This window comes from Clupea harengus, chromosome 15 (genome assembly GCF_900700415.2).
Source record: "Clupea harengus chromosome 15, Ch_v2.0.2, whole genome shotgun sequence".
NCBI classification, from domain to species: Eukaryota; Metazoa; Chordata; class Actinopteri; order Clupeiformes; family Clupeidae; genus Clupea; species Clupea harengus.
Genome location: NC_045166.1, coordinates 6,934,774 through 6,960,406, shown reverse-complemented (window position 1 = coordinate 6,960,406; position 25,633 = coordinate 6,934,774). Strand labels below are relative to the sequence as shown.

The following is a 25,633-nucleotide window of genomic DNA, read 5'->3' as shown; positions in this document are numbered from 1 at the left end:
GAGCATCAGAGGCCTCATTATCCACTGCTCGATGGCAGGGGACCGGGGTGGGGTGAGGGGGTGTTGGCATGGACCGCTGCCCTGTCCCCGTGCTGGCCGACCCCAGGCTTAACTCAGCACCGCCTCGGGGCAGGACTCACTCCATACATAAATCAATGGAGCAGCGCGCCGCTAAACCCCCTGACAATGGGTGACAAGGAAGTTATTTGACCGACTGTCAGATGGCGGAAAAGGTTAGGCTGCTCCGGGATGTGTGTGTGTCTGTGTGTACACAAGAACCACACACACACATCCCACCAGGACACAGGACTTAAGAGGGAGGACTGCAGCGTGGTATTGGTGTGTTGGGTAGATAGGAGGGGAGTTGTTGTTGTGCCAATGTCATGCGAGGGTCTGCTGGGGTCCAAGTGACATACATTCCTCCCATACCCGCCAGCATTCAAAAGGCCTCCAGAACCTTCTGCACGTTATTTTTTTAGGGTCATTTAGATAAATTATGTGCTTGTTTATGTGTATGTGTGTGTGTGTTAGTTATGGCTGTCGAGCACGTGGCATGGCAGCACACAAGATGTGTCATGACCTCTTTAGGGACTCTGCATGGTCCACTGCGGACTAGACTATAACTGGGCGTCCATAGTGTCCTCAGGTGTCCACAAGCGAGTAGAATCAAGGCCTTAGGGAGTGGGCCATACATTCACACTTCAGAATATCCACATCAAAAGGGAAAACAAATCAATTCACTGTTTATTATGTGAATTATGTTGGAGCAGGGGCTATATGATGGCAGCGACTGTTAACAAGTAATGTTAAGATGCTGGTTAAGTGGAGTACATGCGGGCTGAGGTAAAAGGGGCTGAGGTAAAAGGGGCTGAAGGTGCTGAGGTAAAAGGGGCTGAGGTCAAAGGGGCTGAAGGGGCTGAGGTAAAAGGGGCTGAGGTAAAAGGTGCTGAGGTAAAAGGGGCTGAGGTAAAAGGGGCTGAGGTAAAAGGGGCTGAGGTAAAAGGTGCTGAGGTAAAAGGGGCTGAGGTAAAAGGGGCTGAGGTAAAAGGTGCTGAGGTAAAAGGGGCTGAGGTAAAAGGGGCTGAGGTAAAAGGTGCATGATCAGGCCAGTGAATCCACCCAGAGGCCAAAGGCTCCACCTGCTTACAGGGTGGCTGGGACCGGAACAATCATCGAAACCAATGGCGACAAACATGTCAGTATCCTGGCAACCGGCTGGCAAATGCTTTCCACAGGTTGGCTGAGCAGCACCCCCGCCAGGGAGAGAATTAATGAGCGCGGGGGCCGCTGGGTGTGTGTGTGTGTGTGCGTGCGTGTGTGAGAATGTGTGTCTTCACCACTGACACGTTAGGCAGAGTGAGGTGACAGCAGGCGGAGGTGAATGGGATGAGACTTGCGGGGGGGAAGGGAAAGAGAGAGCACAGCAAGGGCTGTGATGATGAGGGTTTCATTTAATGAAGGTGGGTCCCCAGAGAGAGAGAGAGAGAGAACGAGAGAGAGAGAGAGAGAGAGAGAGAGAGAGAAAGAGAGAAAGAGAGAAAGAGAGAATGAGAGAGAGAAAGCAAGAGAGAGAAAAAGGAAGAGAGGAGAAAGAAAGAAAAAGAGAGAGAGAAAGAGAGAGAGAGCCGGGGTGGTAGTGGGGGGATGTTGTTTAACTGGAGCCTGTAGTAGCCTGGAAGGCAGGGTTGGGGACTAACTAGTGAAGGCAGGGTTGGGGACTAACTAGTGAAGGCAGGGTTGGGGACTAACTAGTGAAGGCAGGGTTGGGGACTAACTAGTGACATGTAACACAGTTATGTAATTTAAAAACAAATCATACAGCATTGTAATACAATACACTTACTTACATACAAAAAATATGTAATTCAATTACAGTTCCTGAAAATGTTTGCAATTACATAAGGCTCATATCTGAATATATTCCATCATCTAAATCTGATTTCCCGGTTCAAATGGAACGCAGCACAAGGCTCTAACCGCCGCTCATTGCTACCTAACGTCTGTGATAGGGAGGAAGTGTGTGTGTGTATGTGTGTGTGTGTGTGTTTGAGGGTGTGCATGAGTGCGTGTGTGTACATATAAGCATGTACATGTTTATGAGCGTGTATGTGTGTTTGAGGGTGTGCATGAGTGCGTGTGTGTACATATAAGCATGTACATGTTTATGAGCATGTGTGTGTGTGTGTGCATAAGCACATATATGTTTATGAACGTGTGCTTGTGCGTGCGTGTGTGTTTGAGGGTGTGCATGAGTGCATGTGTGTACATATAAGAATGTACGTACATGTGTATGATCGTGTGTGTGTGTGTGTGTGTGTGTGTGTGTGTGTGTATCTGACCCTAACTTCACCAGCGGCTCCTCTAATGGATATGAAGCAGGAGGAGGTCACTGCTGGCCAGAGAGGGAAGCGGCGGAGTGAGGGTGGGGGCCACACTGACTCATATAGTCCTGACCTGCTGCTGAGATTCTTTTTAATCATCTTCCTGAAAGCTAGGCGTGAGTGTGTGTGGGAGTACTTGGGAGAAAATGTGTGAGAGTGAATGTGTGTACAAATGTGTCACTTCTGTGCTCACACAGACACATCTACTGGAAGCACATGTGTGTTGAGCGCCTGTGTGCGTGTATTGATTATGCCGTATATGTTTAACAAAGGTCGTATGTACAGTATAGGTTAGCTCAGTGACGTATGTGTCAGGGCACAGTACTGCAGAGGAGAGAGAGAGAGAGAGAGAACCATACAGCCTCCCCCTGTGCTCACCTCCCTGTGTGAGCTCATGGGTATTTCCAGCACACACACACACACACACACACACACACACACACACACACACACACGCAGAGGAAGTGTCCCGCGCCTTTGATTCATTTGTTCTGATGTTGTTGTTTGGTTTTCCTCAGCCCCTCCTCCCCGGCTGCCTGGGAACTGGAGCTGGGCTTGTGAGGTAACAGCCCTCTGATGCAATGTTCCAGGTGTTTCGAGGCTGGAGGGAAAGGTGTGTGTGTGTGTGTGTGTGTGTGTGTTTTGGGGCATTACTCACACACAGCTGGCATATGACAGGCAGGCTGAGGGGAAGGAAGAGACTTGTGAGAGAGTTGGTTGCCCGTCAGAGACCAGACATAAGTGACTAGCACCACTGTGACAGACGCTGTGGTGACAGACAGATGAGACGTCCACAGGCCTAATCTAACTGTACCGTCTGTCTGTCAACACAGACATCGGTAAATATTCCAATTATTTCCTGAAATAAATAATCAGTTAACCCTCTGGTTTTTCCACGTGAAAACTTAGCTAAAGCACAACAAAGATATTGCCTCGTCTAAGATTTGTTTGGTAGCTAACATCTCTCATGTGGAGTCCGGTGCTGTGCTGATCTCACTGAGAGTGTCGGAAGAGGTATTTTTTTACTGCACATATGAAACGTGACTGCTGGGCAGCCCTTGTGTTTAGTCCATTAGCTCTTTGTAACATCCATTTGAGTAGTCCACTCCTTCCTGAATTCATTCTGTAGAGCAGGGGTCTTCAACCTTTTTCAGTGCAAGGACACCCTGGCTGAGAGAGACACTGAGCAGGGACCCCCACCCCCACCGCCCCAAATTTAGGCCTGATATTCATATATTTTATCTGGAATTAAGTGTCAGTCACACACACAAACACAATCCCCTACACATGTTTGAACATAATTATACATCATCTGTAACACACAACTCGTTTCAATTTATTCTGTTTATTATTGACATTTTTTCTCCCTTACAGTTAGCCATCACTCTCATATTCAATTAGGCAGGGACAAATAATTGAGTAGCTTGAGAAGCTTAAGTATGGATGAAATATCTCATACCTAGTGAGAGGCCTGACGTTTGACAATTCATCACTCATGTCTTTGGCAACAAGATTCTCCCTATGAAGCATTCAGTGCGTCACACATGGCTCTTGCACCGTCTGTGCACATCGCGACACATTGGCCAGGGTATATCATGTTCCCGAAAAAAAATTGTCGATCACTTTGAAAATCTCTGAACTTGTTGTACGTCCAGGCAGCTGCTTACAGAATATAAATTCCTCCTGCATCTCATTATGGTCGACAAACCACACAAACGCTAAAAGCTGAGCGTCGTTTGACACATCGGTGGATTCATCTCATCGTAGTGCAAAATAATCTGCCTTCGGGAGTTTCACGACTTTGTGCCCTCACATCAGCTGCCAATTCATCAATAGGGCGGGAAAAGGGATGCTTTTCAGTTCCTCCTTCCCAAACATTGTTTTGCACATATCACTAGCTGCTGGCAATATTAAACTTTCCGCAATTATGTATGGCTTTTTGGTCTGAGCGACACGTAATGCAACTTGATAAGAGGGTTTTAAAGCTAGCTCGCCAACTTTGGCTGATTGTCTCAAGGTCTGCTGGCCCTCAAAAGATTTTAAACGGGCCTGGAAATATAAAATGTTTGTTTCTTCAAGTGAGCATGGGTTGTCTCTAAGTGTCGTTGCAGCTTTGATGGCTTCATACTTTCGTTTGATAACACGGAAGAGCAAACCACGCGCAATGGTCATTCGTCACCATCGGTCTCCTGTGAAGCCAAACTTCAGATAATTCTTTGAATATTTACGTGTTTTCTCCAGTTTGCACTTATGGCTATTCATGGAAGGGGTGTTGGCATCCTCTGAAGGTAGATCATCTGAACCGCCATCAGTGCTGTCTGACGTGGAGCTTTTGTTTCCGAGAAATTACAAAACGATCCATTATTTCAAATGTTATAGTTATGGCAGGTAACGTGTTTTGGCACCAGATAGTAAAAGTGCACATGTTGCCATGGTGAAGATTCATGGGTAGCCTATGTATTATTTTATAAACGAATATAAAGCGATTGTTACGTTCGGTTTATGTAGCCTATTGGACGTTTTTAATTTTTGGAAGCGGAAAAAAATGCTTCAGATTAAATAATTTGGCGGACCCCCTGCAGTACCTTCGCGGACCCCCGGTTGAAGACCCCTGCTGTAGAGCATTTATCCAACATCAGTGCTTGAACTCATAAATGCTCTACAGAATGAATGGACACCAAGAAGAGTGAAAGCTCTTATAGCTGCAAAAGGGGGACCAACTCCATATTAAAGTATATATTTTAATACAATGTCATAACAGTCCCTGTTGGTGTAATGGACAGGCGTCCGAATACTTTTGTCCATATAGTGTAGTTTTCAGGCAGGTATAGCCTACCGGTCTCTCTGTTTAAGTGAAGACTGGCTAACACTTCCCTCAAGTCACCATACTGCAAATGTAGCTGTTGATTACAGAATAAAGTGGAATCCAGAATCCTCAAACAATCTATTGTCAAGATAGTTTACAGCATGTAAAGCCAGCTGGCTTTAGTATTCTTTTTTTTTTAAAGTCACTCTTCTATTCTGTAGCTTTTAGTGCCGTTCAAAATGAAAGCGCCAGCTAGAGTATTCTACAGATGGAATCCAGTGAGTGTGGGGGGTTACCCAGTTTGGTCATGTCACCATCACTACGCTCTCCCTCTCACCAGACCAAAGCGGGGCCTGCCTGTTCACTCACTTCTCTTTCAAGGAAGGAAGAGGTGGTCCCTCACAGCACTGTTGCTGGGCAGAATAGGGCTTTGCGAATGCTCTAGAAGAAGACAAAGGGGGGAAAAGGTCTAAGGACAGTGCTGCCATTGGAGTTCCTCTGACCTCCCCTCTCCCGCGCCCCCTCTGTCTGTCTGTCTGTGGAGGGCTGCAGTTCAACTTGGGCTCTGCTCTATACAATACCACTACACTAGTGTAGTATGGGGGGGTTGTGTGTGTGTCTGTGTGAATTTGTGTTTGGTGTGTGTGTGTATGAGAATTTGTATGTGTGTGTGTGTGTGTGTGTGTGTGTGTGTGTGTGTGTATTTTCACATGCTGGGTGCTGCTTAAAAGCTGGGATATCACAGGCCCTACACACAGGCAGCCTGAACTGCGTTTTACAGGCATGTGTGACGATCTGCTCTGCAATGCTAAGCGTGCAATTAATCTCTCCTCATCCAGCATTAACCTCTTCCCCTTGGAAATGTATTTCACGTTCGCAAATACAAACAAAAACGCAGAGGTCAGGGTACAGGAGCGATCCACGGACAGCAGCATCAGTGAATCGCATTAGCATGTAGTTATATCCAGCAGCCACAACAAAGCCAAAGTCCTTTCCACCAATCCGACTGGGTTACATAAAGGATATGGAGATGGAGAAGGCGTGACATCAGAAAAACAGCCAAGCAGGTTATTGTCCAGTGATCCACCACTATTGTCCAGTGTCTGCGTGCGCAGATTTGTCAGCAGTCAGATGCAGGTGCATGGCAGCTTCACTCACTGACTGACTCCCACCCACACACCTACAACACAAGCTCTCATTGCACACACACACACACACACACACTCGCTCTCTGAGGGGAGAATTCAGGAGAGTAAGCGTGTGTGTGTGTGTGAGCGAGTGTGTGTGTGAGAGAGAAGAGAGAGACAGAGAAACGGAGACTGAGTCTCTGAGGGGAGAATTCAATAAAAACGCCTCAACTGGAAATGCTTAATCCAGAGACGACACACACACACACACACACACACACACACACACACACACACACACACACACACACACACACACACACACACACACACACACACACACACACACACACACACACAGAGAGAGAGAGAAAAGGAAAAAAGAAAGAAAGACAGAGAGTGCACACATGCCTGAGACAGACAAGCAAGGCACATTCAGTCCCAGAAATGAAGTGAGACAGAAATAGCAAGAGAGACAAGGACAAGGAGAGACAGGTACATTACGTACACAGACAGAGAGAGAAACAGAGACACAGGTACATAACGTACAGACAGAGAGAGAGAACGCAACATATCCCGAAAGAAGGGGGGGGGGGGGGGGGGGGGGGCAAAATTCCTGAATGCTGTCAGACCTTGACCCTTCCAAGTGGGTCATACGCAGTGGAGCCAGGAAGAGCGGAGAAGAGTGAAGAGGAGCGGAGGGGGCCGAGGCAGGAGTGAAAGAAAGAGAGAAGTCTGAAGAGAGAAATCTGAAGCACCAAACGTCATTCTCCCCCCTCCTTTTCACAAGTGAATGTTGGGAGTCAAACCAAAACCAAGAGTACAGCTGTGAAGAGCTGAGGTGATGTCGGTGTTTAGCAGCATCACCTGAGCTGGCTGACGTGTGTCTCAGCGGTGAAGAGCTGAGGTGATGTCGGTGTTTAGCAGCATCACCTGAGCTGGCTGACGTGCAGGTGGAGACTTGCAAAGTGGCATGGCGGCATTCCAGACTGAACTCCAGTGATCTAAGGAAAGTACTGAACTCCGCAAGGGGCCGAGGCAGGAGTGGGTGTGTGGTGAGAGGCAGAGCACAGAGCAGAGGCTGCTGGTCAACACTGAAGGACCTGGGATGGACTATGGAACACACACCAGCTGAGAGAGAGAAAGAGAGAGAGAGTTAGACAAATGGAAAGAGACAGTGAAATGGAAAAAGAGAGAGAGAGAGAGAATTAGAGATGGACATGGAGAGAAAGAGAGTCAGAGAGAGAGAGAGAGAGAGCGCGAGACAGTCAGAGGGCGAGGGAGATGCTCATCTCTGAAGCACAAGTGGCACTCTTGGACTAAAAATACTGAGCTGGGGGTCTAAGTGTGGCGGTTAGAGATGAGTGTGGCGGAGAGTTGCTGGTGGGCTGCACTGAAGAACACATCACACTGTAATGTCCGTCCGTCCGGACAGACAGACAGACAGACAGACAGACAGACAGACAGACAGAGACAGACAGACCAGAGCCCAATGGCTCACATCCACAGACAGACAGACAGACAGACAGAGACAGACAGACCAGAGCCCAATGGCTCACATCCGCACATGGTGACATACTGACACAGACAAGCGCCGTTTTTTCCTTTCTTTCTTTCTTCATCTCACGCTAACACATGCACACACACATTCTCAGTCACCACCTGGTGCTGCACTGGCTGGGTTGAATCACAGTACACCTGCAGTGGGAGGTGTGTGTGTGTCCTGAAGCAGCCGGTCTCCATGGGACTGGGACTGCGCTGCTCCCTGCCCTGCTGATTATAGCCTGGGCCCTCTGAGTCACTGCACTCACCTCACGCCACTGAAGGGAAGGATCTTGGGCAAGCCTGCCCTCTCCTCTCCTCTCCTCTCCTCTCCTCTCCTCTCCCTCATAAACAACCTCCTGTGCTTCAAAGGAGAATGGGCCATGCTCCCACCCCTGAGTGCGGTGTCCTGTTATTTGAACGCGAGAATTAGGGGAGTGAGAGAGCGAGAGAAAGATCTAAGAGTATGTTGTTTAAAAAAAAAAAGTGACCTGATACCAAAAGGGTAGGAGAGAAGAGGGAGTAAGGAAGGGTGCGTGTGTGTGTGTGTGTGAGACAGAGAGAGAGAGAGAGAGCGAGAGCCATGTTTGTTTTTTTTTTTTTTTTTTTTTAAAGTTCCTTCAGTGGTAATTAAACAGAGATTTAAAGGAAAACTTCCAGTTTTGACAGCACCTAAATGGTCTGCTTTTGTGCTGGAGAACACCACTCCCAAATAAGGCACTCTTTTATGTGAAAAGTGAACAGGAGGAGACACTGTCCACCCCTTTATTCCCAGAGCATCACCAGTAGTTTGGGCTGCCATCTGTGCACCTTCAACCAACAGGTCCAGCTGCACTAGGGGCTTGACTGTGAACTTCATAAGGAAGTGGGAGCACTCTCCCACAAAGGCAAAGCTGGCTAGCTGGCTAGAGAAGAGCTTTGGGAGTGCTACTGCCCTTTCGTAAAGGGTACTATGAAACATGGAGAGAAATCTGAAGCACCAAACGTCATTCTCCCCCCTCCTTTTCACAAGTGAATGTTGGGAGTCAAACCAAAACCAAGAGTACAGCTGTGAAGAGCTGAGGTGATGTCGGTGTTTAGCAGCATCACCTGAGCTGGCTGACGTGTGTCTCAGCGGTGAAGAGCTGAGGTGATGTCGGTGTTTAGCAGCATCACCTGAGCTGGCTGACGTGCAGGTGGAGACTTGCAAAGTGGCATGGCGGCATTCCAGACTGAACTCCAGTGATCTAAGGAAAGTACTGAACTCCGCAAGGCTGGCTTTACGCCACAGCCTTGAACGTCAGAAATACAACTGCTTGTTCATTCTGTTGTAGATACAATTGTGGAAAACCAACTAAATTAAGATAAAGTTTTAAGATAAAAAGAACATTCCGGAACATCTTCGCTTCTACTGTTAAATGTCCTCATGTCAAAATGCAAGCCACGGTAGATGCATTTTCCAGCCTCTGTTTCATTCTGGCTCTCCCTCTCTCCTTACAAGATTTGAATGGCTTCGGCTCTGTGGGGGCATACCAAGTCGTGAGCTGCAACATAAACCAGGAAGAGAGGATGGTGGGGGAACAATATCTAATATGAAACATCCAACAGACAGACGAACAGGCTTGAACAGGCTGCTGGTGGATGATAAATACCACTGGCGCTCTTGTGGACACCCAAGTTTGGCCCCACTAAAGGGGAAGAGGACAGATTGTGGTTGGTCTTCCGCTTCTTTCGTCTTAGACCACCCCCACCTCTGTCATCCTTCTCCCTCTCCCTCCTATCCCTCTTCCATCTGCAGCTGGACTCCCTTCTCTCAATTTCTTTCCATCACTTTCTCTCTCTGCGTCTTTCTCTCGCTCGCTCGCTCACTCACACCCACCCACACAAACACCTATTCTGCCTTCTCTTCATGTCCCCCTCTCTCTCTCTCTCTCTCTGGATTTCTCTCTTTCCATCTCTCAGTTTCTCTCTCCCTCCCCCTCTCTTTCACATATATCTGGGCCACTGAAGGGGAGGATGAGTAAGAGCGGGCGGCTGCGACGATGCCAGCTCCCTGTCAGCCCAGCAGGGGCTGCACTGATGGCGTGTGCAGACAGCAGCCCATGCCACCAGGAACAACACGCTGCATCCAAAGCACACGCAAATCAAGAGAGAAAGAGAGAGAGAGAGAGAGAGAGGTCGAAATGGAGAGAGAGCCAGTGAGAGAGGGGACGAGAAAGAGAAAGAGATAGAAAATGGTGCACCGCGATGGTGACGCATCTTCCTAGCGCACAGGGGGGATGAAGCCCTCAGTAATGGGGCTGAGAGGATGTCTGTGAAATGAGAGCTTGTGTCGTAGGTGTGTGGGTGGGAGTGTGTGTGTATGTATGTGTGTGTGTGTGTGTGTGTGGGTGGGAGTGTGTGTGTGTGTGTGTGTGTGTGTGTGTGTGTGTGTGTGTGTGTGTGTGTCTGTGAAATGAGAGCTTGTGTTGTAGGTGTGTGTGTGTGTGTGTGGGTGGGAGTGTGTGTGTGTGTGTGTGTGTGTGTGTGTGTGTGTGTGTGTGTGTGTGTGTCTGTGAAATGAGAGCTTGTGTTGTAGGTGTGTGTGTGTGTGTGTGTGTGTGTGTGTATAATGAGAGCTTGTGTTGTAGGTGTGTGGGTGGGAGTCAGTCAGTGAAGCCACACTAGATTGGATGGTGGATGTCTCCACATTAGTGGCTCCTTTGCTGGTACAGTGTGGAGGGGTGGGAGAGTAACACCTCCAGTGCAGTGAGCTGATGGAGAATGTGTCTGCTCTCCAGATGAGAGTGGGTGAATGTAAGCCGGCCTGTTAGCACCCAAGAGCAGGCGAGGCTTACGATATATAGAGAGGCCTACAGGGACTAACACACACACACTTATTTTTATGCCAGGACAGCTGGATGAGTGACAGTCATTCACCAGCACTTATTTAGACACAAACCTGGTAAATGGGCTATGAGGCAAAAGGGTGCTTAAAAATGTCCTGCTTGTGCTCAGAAGAGATGATACAGGGACCACACAGGGACCACACAGGGACCACACAGGGACCACACACACACACACACACTCACACACACAGCTTGTGCTCAGAAGAGATGATACAGGACACACACACACACACCCCTTGTGCTCAGAAGAGATGATGCAGGGCGTGCACACACACACACATCTTGTGCTCAGAAGAGATGATACAGGGACTACACACACACACACACACACACACACACACACACAACCCAACCCAACTACACACCCACACCAACACACAGCTTGTGCTCAGAAGAGATAGATCCATTATTGATGACTGAAGAGGCCAGCCCCTTTCTTGGCAGGGATGTAAATATCAGGTATTCCATCCAGTTACATTTCCTGTTTCCAGTTCTCAACTACCGGTTAACCACAAATATGTTCATGCAGATGTTTAAGATAAATATGTCTTATTAAGTATTAAGTTAAGTTGAATTAAGTATTGCTATAGTCATATATGTTACATGGCCATGGTATGAGGATATTTAGATGACATGGCAAATGGTTTGTGATTACCACCTCTTTAAAGCTTGGAGTGGATTGTATTGTAACTGTCCCCCATCTGGCAAAAATGTCAGAAAAGAATTGTCTGTAATAAAATGTATTATTATTATTATTGTTATTATCATCATCATCATCATCATCATTCACTTCAACTTGCTTTTGATAAACACTCTTGCAGCCTTAAATTCACCCCACCCCCGCCGCCCAAGAGTCCCACAACGATGTGATATATAACTCTAATTCCACACACACACACGTCCCTGTCCCTTTGAAGCTCAGCAGAGGCTCACGGGGACACTAAGTGACTTGTGCGTAAACTGCATCGCCCCGCCATTAGAGCGGAACTCACTGACATTTACCCACGTCGTACCTCTCTCAAAACACCTTTCTCTCTCTCTGTCCCCCTCTCTCTCTCTCTCTCTCTCCTTTTCTTTCTTTCTTTTTCTTTCTTTCTCTCTTTCTTTCTCTCTCTCTCTCACTCGCACTCCCCTCCCCATCAGCAATGAATAAGTAAACAGAGGTAAGCAGGCTCACTCTCTCTCTCTCACACACACACACACACACACACACACACACACACACACACACACAAAAACACAGAGGTTCTCCCTTTTAAAAGGTTCCATTCCATTTAGCAGAGGCACCTGGTCTAAGAATAGCCCCGTGGAGCAGGGCTGTTAGGTGTGCAGTGGGCCCGAGTGAGGGAGTGAAAGGCTGGGCTAGGTATTGATTTGCCGTGGGTGTATAGCTGAAGCAGCCTTTAGGGCACACAGACTCACACAGCGGAGAGATGCACTTTACCAAGTGTCTTTAGGGGGGGGAGTATATGGGCATGATCAAATAAGTGCCTGTGTGAGTGTGTTAAAGCACATGATCAAATAAGTGCCTGTGTGAGTGTGTTAAAGCATCAACGCATGACTACACGCATGTCCATTCTTGTGTGTATGTGTGTGCAGTGCATGTGTGCATGTGCATGTGCATGTGCGTGCAGTCATATAAGCATCTTTCAGAGTATGAACATACCTCTCTGTCTCTTTGTGTGTCTATGAGTAAGTGTGTGTGTGTCTCATGGGAGTTTCCGAGGATCAAGAGGAATAGAGGCATGTAGTGATGGCAACAAGCATCAGCTAAAGGACAGCCCTCCATCTGAGGCTCCTCCCACTTCTGCTCCCTTTCGTCTCTCTCTCTCTCTCTCTTCTCATTTTTTTGCTCGGCCATTTGTGAGGTGCAGTTGGGTGGTGGGGGTGGGGGGGGGGGGGGGGGGTCACAAAGAGAGGCCCATCATGTAATGATTCACTGTGACTCAGAGACCAATCAGAGTCTCTGACAAGCGAAACTGGAAAGCCACCTTCTCTCTCTAGCCCAACCATCTTCTGGAGCGTAACACACTTTTGACAGCCTAGGCAAGGAGCTGCTGCTGCCAATGCACTGTGATGAGGGTAACCAGAGTTCCAATCAAGATGTCGTTGTGACGGCGTCAGCCTCTCTCCTATGATGGCGAACTCAACACACAGACACACGCTGGAGATCTTAACGATACTAATGCTGCATAGAAAACAACACAGACCAAAACAGTGCAGCATATGGGAATTCAGTGAGAATAAAAGAGAAAAAAACATAACAAGAAAGAAAGAAAGAAAACGTCCACAGAGGAAGAAAAGAGGGAAATAAAAGAAGGACAGGTAGAGAGAGACAAACAGAGCAAGGAACACAGAGATGAATAACAGGGGAGGAAAGAAAGAGAGAAAACAGAATAGGAGGAGGAGGAGGAGGAGGAGGAGGAGGACAGAAAGAGAGGTCGCTCTGTACTGTAATTAACCACAGTGGAGTGGGAGAGGCAGTCAGGCAGTCAGGCAGCAGGGCAGCATGTAATTCCAGCCTCTCCGAGGCAAACACACGGAACAGGAGAAAAAAGGACCGAGCGAAAAGAAAGAGAAAGACTCGGTGCGGGGCCAAAGGTCGGCTTCGGCTGAAGCCACCATCAAATATCTTTAAGGCCGCAGTAACGCTCAGATCAGAAAACAACACCGGGAGCTCCTCGCTACCCGTCTGAAGCGTAGCCAGGGATGAGGCTGGGAGCGACTTACGGACGGGGGGTGGGGTGGGGTGGGGTTTTGGGGGGGGGGTTCAAACTCAAGTTACAGGTTTTCTTCTCGGATGGAGCTCCAGTCAGCATGACCGTAATCTCACTGTAACTCTTTACAAACTGCTGCTGGCAGCAGCGTGGGGGGATCCATGGTCAGTGCATGGCACACGTGGATATTGGGGAGGAAGTGCCTGCATTAAAGTAAATAAATACATTTAAAAAAAGGAAAATTCATTCAAGAGAAGGAATCTTTGACTGTATTCCGAGCTGGCTGTGTCCAGGCACTCTCAAGCGCTTCTTGATGGTGGATATATGCAGCACTGGTGTTCAGGAAAAGGAGTGGGAGGGAGAGAAAAAGAAAGACAGCCAGAAAGGCAGAAAGAAAAAAAGAAAGAAAGAAAGAAATGTACATTCGTTTCTGTTCAGTGATTGAGGGAGTGGGGGGGCAGTGGGCATGGCACAGAAGTCAACCAATCACAAAGACTGCTGCTCACAGCACCTGACTCCTCATCAACCCGCAGCGCTACGATGAGAGTGGAAACACACTCACATCTACATGTATCACCATCACAGCTATCTGATGAGAGTGCAAACACACTCACATCTACATGTATCACCATCACAGCTATCTGATGAGAGTGCAAACACACTCACATCTACATGTATCACCATCACAGCTATCTGATGAGAGTGCAAACACACTCACATCTACATGTATCACCATCACAGCTATCTGATGAGAGTGCAAACACACTCACATCTACATGTATCACCATCACAGCTATCTGATGAGAGTGCAAACACACTCACATCTACATGTATCACCATCACAGCTATCTGATGAGATACTTCAGGCGTGACCCCCGGCCCATTCCCTGCCCTGGCTTGTCCATGCCAAGAAACACAAACCGGGAAAGATATACATTCCAGGGAATTGCCTCGGTTCTTGGATGGTGGGTCATCCCAAAAGCCACATGTTCTTCAAAAACACCACGTGGGAGGTTTGAGGCCATCAGTTCATTAAGGTTATCATGAGATGCAACAATGTGAAATTCGTAGTAGAAATAAAATAAGATGTGAACTGTACTGCAAATGTGTCATGACCTAAAATGCTTTAAGTCCAGATAGGAAAAACAGAAGAGAGAAATCAAGATGCGCACAGATCGTCTGAGATACTTGTGCCATAAAGGTGGGAATGTCTTTCGTGGGAAGCACCTTCGGAAGTGGAAAGACTTTGACCGGAAAAATCTGCAACCCTCACAACCACAGCATGTCAGTGTGCCTCAGGGACCGTGAGGATCTCCATGTGGCTTTGTGGGAAGACCAATCCCTGTGGTGCAGGATGTGGAATCCTGTCCTCCCCACCTTAAAACGCACACAAGCGCGCACACAAGCGCACACACACAAGCGCACACACACAAGCGCGCACACACACACACGCACACACACACGCAACCTTTCCAGGCTGTCAGAGTGCTGCGAGTCTAGCTGGCCTGTTGACGACCAGATGCTGCAGCGCTCACTCAGACCGGGGGCTGCCTGGCCAGCTGCCTGGACTCCGGCCAGCGCCGTCTCTGTCTATCCCTCTCCCTGTGTCTCTCCCTGTGTGAGGACCAACACACACCTCCTGAACTCTGAGCAGGAAATGCTTTTGTGACACTCCGAGTCTCTGCCGTGGCTGGGGAAGGAAGGGGCTGGACTGGCGTGTTTTTCTTCCCCTGACCCAGATATGTGAGTAAACCAAGGCCAGAATGTCGGGGATTCTCAATGACGGATGTTCAGAAATGTATCCTGGAGCAATCAGGAAGAAGTGCATGTCCGTTAAAGTTGTCGGGCATTAGGACGGCCAAAAGTTATTTCATGTGAAAGAATAGACTGGGCCTGCAGACTTCTCATCCAATAGGACCAAGCCAGCACTACGGTTCTCTCCGTGCAAAAACACTGCTTGCACTGCACTACAGCAATGCACTTCTGCAATGGAACAAAGAACACAAGTATCTTTCAGCACGTGCTTTAACGCTCACAATTCCGCAAGGGCTTGTTATGACGAGAGATAAATCAAACACTCCGCACTAAAATGGCTGCAGAGTTTGTCTGTGAGTGAAATATGTCTGAAAATAGGAACGCCACCACAGTTAGTGGAGGAGAGACTGCACGCTCAAAGCCTGTTGACAATCCTGTCAGATACTATACAGCCAGCCTCATCCTATGAAATAGTGCGGGGGTGAAAGTACAATGGGAGAACACAAAACAAAACTGCAGCAAAACACAAGATGGCTAATCTTTCACTTTTGCCTCCTGGTGGGAGATAGAGACCCATTATTTCCAACAAAAACTGTGATAACGGGCGCACACACACACACACACACACACACACACACACACACACACACAGACGCACGTCTCATGTGGGCTGCTGCTGCAACTCCTGCTTTGCTGGAACCAGTGAGCTTAGATGACGAGGCGTGTTACCATTTATAACTTCACATTTTCATTTCATAATTCAACTGAACCTTCTACCCAAAGAGATTAAGTATTCTACAGATTTACACTTTTGTTAGTATGGGTGTGTGTGTGTGTGTGTGTGTGTGTGTGTGTGTGTGTGTCTGTCTAACTGTTCACGTAGGTAGTGTGTGTGCATTCAACAAAGTGAAAAGCAACAACGCCAATAACATTAACAATAACAACAAAAGCGTCTACTAAATACCGTAACTATAATTATATCCCACATTAACGGACAAGTGTTAACTGTTAACCACTTCTTTCAGTTTAACTGACTGTGTAAAAGTGTTGCAACTGACACTCCCCTTCTGCCTGATGAGAAAATAACTTGACATAACAGGACTGTGACTCTGGCCCAGGTTGTGAGTGAAAAGCCTGTGGCGGTTTTAAAATCCCTGAGAAAGCAGACTTTATATAATAATAACTAATAATAACTCAATGGGCTGAAGAAGAAAGAAAAAAGGAGAAGTAAAATGAGTGCAGACCTGACAATATGCCCCTCAGGCATGAGGTGTTAGGACATGTGTGTGTGTAGGCTGGAGGCCACACACATGGTCTAAGGAGAAGACCAAAACCTCAGAGCAGGTAAGAGCGCACAAACACAGACACAGACACAGACACAGACACAGACACAGACACAGACACAGACACAGACACAGACACAGACCCCTAGTTGGCGCTCTTAGTATAGGCAACACAGGCGGTTGCCATTAGCACCCAGGCTCAGGCAGGCTCACAGATCCTTACCGTCTGGGACTGGGGAGGTCCCAGAGGGCGACACAGCCCATTTCCTCATTTGCAACAGCCGCCCCCCCTCTGCAGGGCCAGTGATCCCTGATGCTGACAGGATAAGCCGCGGTGACAGGTTAGGGCGGATGAACTACACGGATGGAGCCCACAAATCTAATCAACACCCATCCCAGATTTGGCACACATGACTGACGAAAAGGAGGCATCATTCGCTGGGAGATGCAACCCAGCCGTACAGGAAAATCCAGCCTTTCTGCCAGATATAGTTGAGTGACACAATGGATTTGCTGTATTACTGACTGTGGGAGAACCAAGCCCTGTTTTGATTTGTCAGTGGACTGTTTACGGCTTTGCTTTTATCCAGGGCACCCCCACACCGCCTACAAGTTGTCTTTACTGAGCTTTCTTTTTCTTGTTTAATCGATAGTAGACATTTCAAAAGCTTAGGGCTCCATGACATATGGAGGACATTAACATAGTGCTTTAGTACTTCACAGAGCACTCAAAGAATCCTTACGGTAGGCTTCCATTCGCCTGCCCATAGCATTGACTTTAGCATATGAACATGTTATAGTGAACATTCAAAAGCATGTGCAGACAGAGGAACACCGCCATTTGCTTTCTAGTTCCATACCTGAATTAATGTTTGTTTGACCTCTGAACTTTTGACACTACATTTGATGACTAAAAGTGGCAATAATAATAATAATAATTATCTCCACGGTCATGGTTTTATTCCAAAGGATCAGAACTACTAATAAAACGTAGACCTTACTAGTCAGTCTGTATGACAGCACTTGAAGGCTAAATTTAAACATTTACAATCTCGCCAGACACCAACCCTAATGTCAGTCATAATTTGATACTATGGCTTATTCGAGCCACAAGGTAGGTGACAGACACCTCTGGTAGATAGTGGGAGAAGCTAACCTCTTAAGATAAATTGGCAGCAGCTGGCTTCGCATGCGGCCATGCAAGTCAGCGTGGGATTAATCTAGGGTCCTTCACTCCGTGCTTTGCTCGTCAGTTCGCAGCATTGCACCGTCAAGTGCATCATTGGCACTCTGATGGACTAGGCCACAATGCACCATTGTCCTCGCAATCGCTCCAACCCACAGCTTCTCTTTGTTTCAGCTAACGATTTTTTCCCTTTTTAAATGGGCGGTCCATTACAACCTGTTCAGATGAATGCTTCCCACTTTGCCTCTATTTTACTTTCACACATCACCAGTAATTTTTCTCTCTCCCTCTCTCTCTCCCTCCCTCCCTCTCGCTCTCTCAATTTCTTTTTCCTTTTTCTTCACCCCGGTTTGCATGCTGCAATCATTTTTCCACCCCAAACTAGCATTCATGTGAGAGATTGAGCATGAGTGGGTGAGTGGGTTGAGACAATAGCCGCCGCTGAAGGCTGCTGGGACGCCACTGAGAAGAGCAAGGGAGGGGGGGGGGTGTGTGTGTGTGTGTGTGTGTGTGTGTGTGTGTGTGTGTGTGTGTGTGTGTGTGTGTGTGTGTGGGCAGTTGGAACGCGCAGATTGCCGGAACATTCTGCTGTGCACATTTATTTTGATAAATGAGGGTTGCCTACTCCTTTCCTTTCTCCCCTTTTGAACGTAAACTGTTATTGAGGGCGAGCATCAGAGGCTTTGTGAGGAAGGTGCTTAAGCGAGGAGGAAGAGGAGGAGGACAAGACTAATAGGCTAAGGGGATAATGAGTCTTTGTTTGGAGAGGAAAGGGAAATGAGTGTGTTAGTTGTGAGGTCTTCTACTCTCCTCCTGAGGGGTTCTGCACATGAAGTGATTTCACATCTCTCAGATCTACTGAGCCACAGCCCAGGCGTACGGGCCTTATTGGCAGTGAAAGCCTTCCTTCTCGGCACAAATAAGCTTCAAGCCAACATGAAATCCTCCCCATCATATGCAGCACTTACCTCAAACACTTGTCTCCTTGGCAACCTTGCATGTGCAAATCCATCATTAATTGATGAAGTAAAATGCCCGACTATATGTGGCTGGCAGCCTCCCGTAGCCCAATTAGAACACAGATTGTGGAAGTGTTTGATGACTTACTTGTTTCGTGTGATTCAGCTTCGCATCAAAGGCAGCTAGCTCGCTTCGCTGAACACCTCGAAGGTTGACCTGAAACAAGAAAAAAACAAAAAGGTGGGGGGGGGGGGTTATTTTTTAAATATCAAAACCTTCCCCTCAATCTATAAATCTGGCAGCTTCTTAGGAAACACAGGAAAGTCAACCCCCCTCCCCTCCCCTCCCCCCCTTCGATTGATGTACAGGTCCAAAAGGTTTCTGTGCGTAACACATGTCAGACACATGCAAGCATAGGAAATGGGCTGAGTGAACACACTTGTGGATAGCTTTACATCCTGACAGCCTTACATAGGAAACATCCAAGAAACAGCCTTCTCTAAAACAGAGAACAGGAGAGACGGCTGGCATCAGGAGAGAGCGGGCGAGATATGGGCTACAAAGACTGAGAAGGAAAAGACAGAGAGAGAGAGAGAGAGAGAGAGAGAGAGAGAGAGAGAAAAAAAACAGAAAGGAAGCCAAAAGGGTATCATACTAGCTGCTATATAAGCTATACAAAGCCCCCACAGGCCTCAGTATGCCAGTCCTTTAGAGAGAGAAAGAGAGAGGGAGAGCGAGAAAACAGAAAGGAAGCCAAAAGGGTATCATACTAGCTGCTATATAAGCTATACAAAGCCCCCACAGGCCTCCTGTTACTCCCGTCTCCAGCCGAATACACAGATCTCAGAATTCAGTCACCGCCTATCCCAGACCTTCAGTGGGCTCCCTGAAGATGCATCAGACAGGCTTGCTCCACTCGCCAGCTTTCCTTATCCTAACAGCCACATCCCGCTCGCCTCTGTGGGTTCCACCGACCGACAATAGCCTCTTGGGGGGGGGGGGGGGGGGCGGGACCTCCGAGCAGCCAGGTGCTGTTTGCGGACTGGAAACCTAATTTCAGCGCAGGGCAGGAAGGGACTCCGAGGCACAGCATGGGTGGGCTGGTGCTCAGCTCCGATGCCTCGCCGAGAAGAAAATGAGGCAAAAGAGAAAAAAAAGTCCTCTGGGACTACGGAGTGGAAGCATCCGAGGAACACAAGCTAATTAGTTCTGCTCTTCACATTTCAAGGCAACGTGTTGGTGACTGCGACTGTCAGAAGTAGTACAGCAAGGAAGAGGTGGAAAACAAAACCCAAAGAAGGAAGGAAAACAGAGAAGAAAAAGCTTAATGTAAACCCTGCGTGGAGAATGATTTTTTAATTGATGGGAGTTTGGCTCCCGGTGTGTTGAGGGATAGGCAGCCGTCCTGAGGCATCACCTCTGGTGCCTCGGGGATGATGCCAGACTCCCCCAGCCGGTAACCACGGCAACGAAAATCACAGCGAACTGACTCGAGGGGAACTCAAACTGCACTTGAGGAGGTGCAACTGATTGTGCTTTCCTGTGTCACCCTAACCTCTGCGAGCTTTAGATATTACAATAACAGTGCCATCATTTCCTTTTAAACACACCACTTTCACCAGACGGCCTGATGCCCTGCTGTCAAACACAAAAAGGTTTTCTTTTCTTTTTTTCCAATACCTTCCCTCCCCTAGCCCTCTCTTCTTGTGATGACGGCAAATTGATGAACGCAAATAAAAAGACATCAAGACATTTAGCCATCTCTGGAGCCTGCAGTGCACACCGACAGCATGAGCTCTCCTCCCCACCCAGTACAGGCAGTACAGCGCGTCCATCTGCTGGGGTGGCGGACGAGGGCGGTGCAAAGTCCTCAGATATTTCAGGACTCGCGCTCCAAGGTTTGGCGTACTGGCAGTCGTTTATCACACGCCTGCTCATTTCCTCGCCATTGTTTGCATTTGTTTCCTTGAGCCACACACACACACACACACACACACACACACACGGCAGAGTGCCACACACACAAACAATGCAACACGTTCACACACATGCTATCTCTTGCATAACGATACAGAAATGTAAGCAACGAAACACTAAACTGAAACACTTGCATGTCAGGAGTGGCAAGAAGCACACAATATCACAAACGCAGGAAACCAGTCACCGTTGGCAACAACAACAACAAAGTATTTTCTGAGCCCAGGACACACAAAAGAGAAAAACGCCATGCTTTTCCAGGTGATCTTTTTTCCTCATCTACCAGGAGTCTCAGTGGTTATATCTTAACTAATCTGTGTGCCAGCTTCCATCCCAAGCATAAATCCAGCAAACCTACTGAAATGGCAGCAATCCAGCAGCTTCTAAAAGCACGCTTGATAATGGTGAAAACACTTCAGGACAATTCCCTAAAGCCTCTGTCAGGTTGGCCTGAAAAATAACAGGTTAGTTCACAACTATCTAAAAAGGAAAGAGTGACTAGAGAAGGTCTCGTCAACTACTGCGGTGTCAGATACCAAAGTGGAAAACACCCAAAGACCCCACCCCCACCCACCTTCCCGACCTGTGAACCCCAAGGGCTCCAGCTCTGCCCAATCACAGGGGAGAATGAAGAGGCATCGTAGGACCAATCACAGGGGAGAATGAAGAGGCATAGGGGGACCAATCACAGGGGAGAATGAAGAGGCATAGAGGGACCAATCACAGGGGAGAATGATTACCCTGAGATAAGGTCTGTCTGCATTCCTCTGCAGAGCAAGAGGGGAGGGAAGAAAAAGAGAGAGAGTATAAGAGAGCGAGAGTGTGTGTGCAAGAGAGAGAGAGAGAGGTGGAGGGAGGGCAAGAGAAGCTCTGTGAAACCCCTAGCACTGACCCAGCCAAAACCACAGTATCCAACAGCTGCTCAGCATAGGATCCCTGGTGTTTTCTGGGAGGGGAAGGGAAGGAAAGAAAAGAAAAGAAAAGGAAAGATAGAAAACAGCAGCAGAAATTCTTTCAGCACAAGATTTATTTATTCCAGGCCTGTGTAAGCATCGCAGGAGCTGACCAGCTCTGTGTTTTCTGCCCCAATCGATTGCTGTCCAGAGGCGATTTTCCTCCCAAATGCTGAGGGAGGGGAGGCACTCTTGTTGTCATGGTGTGTACTTGCAATCCTGGTCTTTGTGAGAATGCATGGGTTCAGTGTTTTAAAAAGCCAGACACACTCCTGTGAGGGGTTTTAAGGCTTGACTGCCTGGCTTTTATAAGGACTTTCATAAGTCAAGTTTTAACCCACTTGAGTCAGTTGCCAAAGCTGATAAAAAATGAGATCAATGGAATCTCAAATCAAATCTTCACACAACATGATCATACCAACATCATCATACCAACATGACCAGACCAACATGATAACAGCGCTGCCATGCATCTTAAAGGCTTTTCCTACCCATTAATACACTGGCATATAAAATGCCTACTGTTTGAATCATTCCTAAAATAAGAGTCATGTTCAGGTATGTACATCTCTCAGTCACAGCATCAGTAGAAAATGTTTCGCTAAAAGGTGATTCCCTAAGATCTTGGGTATGCTAGTCACTTAAGGTGATTCCCTAAGGTCTTGGGTACCCTATAAGCACAAAAGCTCTTAAATCACAAGCTCACTGTACATTTATGACCCTGTCATTGTCGTATGAAAAGGTATCATTGGGAGGGCGCCAACGAGCTTTTACACTTAGAGCATACCCAAGACATCAGAGAATTACCTCAAGTGACCAAAACAGTTTGCCACTGCAGGGTTTTTCCTGGGTCAAAATGGGTCTTCGGTGCTCAAAAAAAAAAATTGCGCGCTACGCGCGCACAGTCGGTCTTACCATGTCACCTTATTAGCTTACATGTTACCATTTCATAAATAATGGAGGATATGCTTCAGGAAATCATTTTGCTTACACTTTAGATTAAAATAGATAGGCTAATAGATTGACAGTAGTCCAAGCCCCATGGTGCTATCATATATGGTTCAAAGATTATCAAGGTTTACCTCTACATATGCAAACTACTGAAATGTATATCAATAAAATCTAGAACTAACCAGTGGTCAGAAATGTAACACACAAATTATGAAATTCAAGTTTATCTATTATTACTATTCATTTTTATTATACAAACCTACATATCATTCTTTTTGTTTTTATTATTAAAACTGTCCACAAATATGTTTAATAGTGTGTTTAACTTCTATTGGCCCACCAATGGAGGCTGCGTTGGAAATCAAACTTTTGTCAGCATTTTGAGTGGACATTTAATTTGCATTTGTACAGGTGTATTCGTGCACGTCGGGCTGGCCCTCGCAGCGGAACGACAGTTTACAACCGCACCGGTTTATTTATCAATGATAATATTAATGTTATTATATTCGAGATGCAACACAAATCTATCCGCTCTCCTCCGAACGAGCTGAGCTTTCATTGATAAACCAATGCGGTTGTCTGCCTCTCCCGAGGCCCCGCGGTCTACTGGTACTCGTTCAAACGGGTAGACAAATCAAATAATAGCCTACACCTGTGTATGTCCTCAACATAGCAGATATTTTAATACATTGAAAGCCATGAATACTGAAAATAGAATGTTATGCTCAAAATCAGCGCCGACTGATGAAGTCAGGATGCATACGCAAGTTGACTGATTGGCAGCTGGCTGCTCTGTCCATTCGCGCACCTCACAGTTGCGTATTGTTTAGACAAGACACGCTTATCAACTCGATTACTATTGATCAAAACATAACGAGGTTTCGGCTGTAGCCTATACTTGAAACATACTATTGAGACCATATTCGCTTACATGCATTGCACGCGTGATGAATTGCCAATCATTGAACAGAGGCTGCTCCTAGCTTGCCAGTTTAGAGAAGACGTTGGTTTGAATTTGAGCAAGCAGCTAGCTAGCAGTTGCTGACATTATCTAGCTAGCTAGCAGTTGCCTACAATATCTTAAAAAAATACTGTAGGCTTAGTGTTTTATTTAAGCAGTGTGTTTGTGTACCTATATATCCTATGTGTGATGGTTAGAATATTAATGCCATATACAATAACTCACTAATGAGAGCTATCCAAAGACTGGTGGCTGCCTTAATGTACTGTATTTAGCAGTCAACCTCCCTTACTCTGTACGTTTAGATGCTTTACAGGTAGCTGTAAGCCATTAGATGCATGAGAAATAATTCATATCTATAAATAACAGCTCACCTTTATCTTTTTAACCAGATTTGTAAACAGGTCGCGATCAATATTTTGCAGTAGCTACAATAGGCTACCTTGGTTAAATATCGAATTACGGTAGATGCATGCTAGCATTGCGCTAAATAATTAAGACAGCTAACATTAATTAGTGGTGTTAACATAAAGTCAGTTATTGTATATGGCATTAATATTATTCTAAAACACCATCACTAGTTGTTTTAACCAGATTTGTAAGCAGGTTGAAAACAACATTTTTGAAGTAAAGTCCCTTGGTTTAAAACAGCTAAAAGCTAGCTACATTAAGTTGCTTGCTCAAATCTCAAATCCAAACCAACGTCTTCTCTAAACTGGCAAGCTTGGAGCAGCCTCTGTTCAATGATTGGCTCAGGGGGTGGGAGGTGGGATGCGCCCTTGAAGTCGACGGTGAGGGCTCAAAACACTATTAAGCTGAATTGCGCCATGAATGACAGCTTTTTTTTATTTTTATTTTTTATCGCGGACTTTTTTTTTTTGCCTTAGGCGCTCGCGATTTGTTGTAGGCGCTCGGGAAAACGGCTTAGGCGCGCGCCCAAATTTTCTCTATGCAGGAAAAACCCTGCACTGTGGTGCAGTATATCTTTTTGCACATATTCCAGTGCAAGTAAAGTACTTTTCACAGTATGATTATTTCAAAGGGAATTTTTGAGAAAAATACAAATATATGACATGCATTTATTACATGCTACAACTTTGCAGAATTCAAACAACTAAAATGTGACTTTGGAACCACTGTTAAAAGCTGCTAAAATTTTCAAAAATAAAAATCACAGCATGTCAGAACCACAAGTGTCTGAATCTAGCCCACCGGACACCTGAGGGGTTAAAGTGGTTTGTTTTTAAAAGTCAGGCATTGCAAATCTATGCGTGCACATCCAGTAGGGTTCAGCAGCCAACCAGATGGACTCAGATTTCCAAACAAACTCCATACTGCATATTTATGCCAACGAACACCTCAGCTGGCAGGCCTGATCCACTTCAAGCTATAAGCAGACACTTAGCCCATTAAAACAAACAGCTAAGCCCCGCTGCACTAATGCCAGAAGGCCAGTGACTTACAAATGGAGATGTCAAAAGCAGCAGGGGTGTCAGAATAGGCCCCGGAGGATTGTACAGCTCGTCCCTCCTCGGCTCCTCAACTGATTGGGAGCATCAGGGGAAAGCTGTCGCATCATGATTCGTATAAAAAGAGAATATACTTCACAGACTTCAAGTATGCATCTTGCAGGAACCCGCGAGAACCGGTGATTAAGCTCGGGTTCCACACTGTGAAGCAGCGCAAGACAGACCAACTTGGTCTGGGGAGGGCAACAGCATCCTAGACATCGAGACGCAGTTACATAAAATGGCACGTAACTGCGACTTAAATTATCTCCACCAAGACAGTTCTTTTTCTCTTCTTTTTCTCTGCCTCCTGCCCACACCAAAAGTGGGAAATCAGTGGGAGGCTTCTGGAGAGGCACACAGAGTGCTACTTGGTCTGAAAGGCTTGTGATTGTAGAGATTTAATCTCTTCTTCCCAAGACAAAAAAAAGAGAGAGACAGAGAGAGAGACAGAATTTAGGATTCTCTTCAAATCCTTCTGTGAAAAGCTATCAGTGCTGTGATGCCAGGCTTGCGATGCATGCTGCTACAGCCTGTGACCAGTGAAAGAAAAACGGAGATCAGTGAAAGAATACCCTACAAAGTACGTCGTTGTTACTCTGAAAGGTCTTTTCCTTTTTTTACACACGCAGCCAAGGCCCTGGAAATAATTAACACCT

At 46.8% G+C, this 25,633-nt stretch overlaps 1 protein-coding gene across 3 annotated transcripts in view; it reads right to left on the bottom strand.

Annotated features, from left to right (window-relative positions):
- Nucleotides 1–25,633, bottom strand: part of LOC105889831 (signal-induced proliferation-associated 1-like protein 1) — a 76,270-nt gene that overhangs the window by 36,615 nt on the left and 14,022 nt on the right. For all 3 annotated transcript variants that reach the window (XM_031581503.2, XM_031581502.2, XM_031581504.2), the window contains one exon: nt 18,772–18,840. The gene's annotated coding sequence lies outside the window, so the exon portion shown is untranslated. The remainder of the gene's footprint in view (nt 1–18,771; nt 18,841–25,633) is intronic.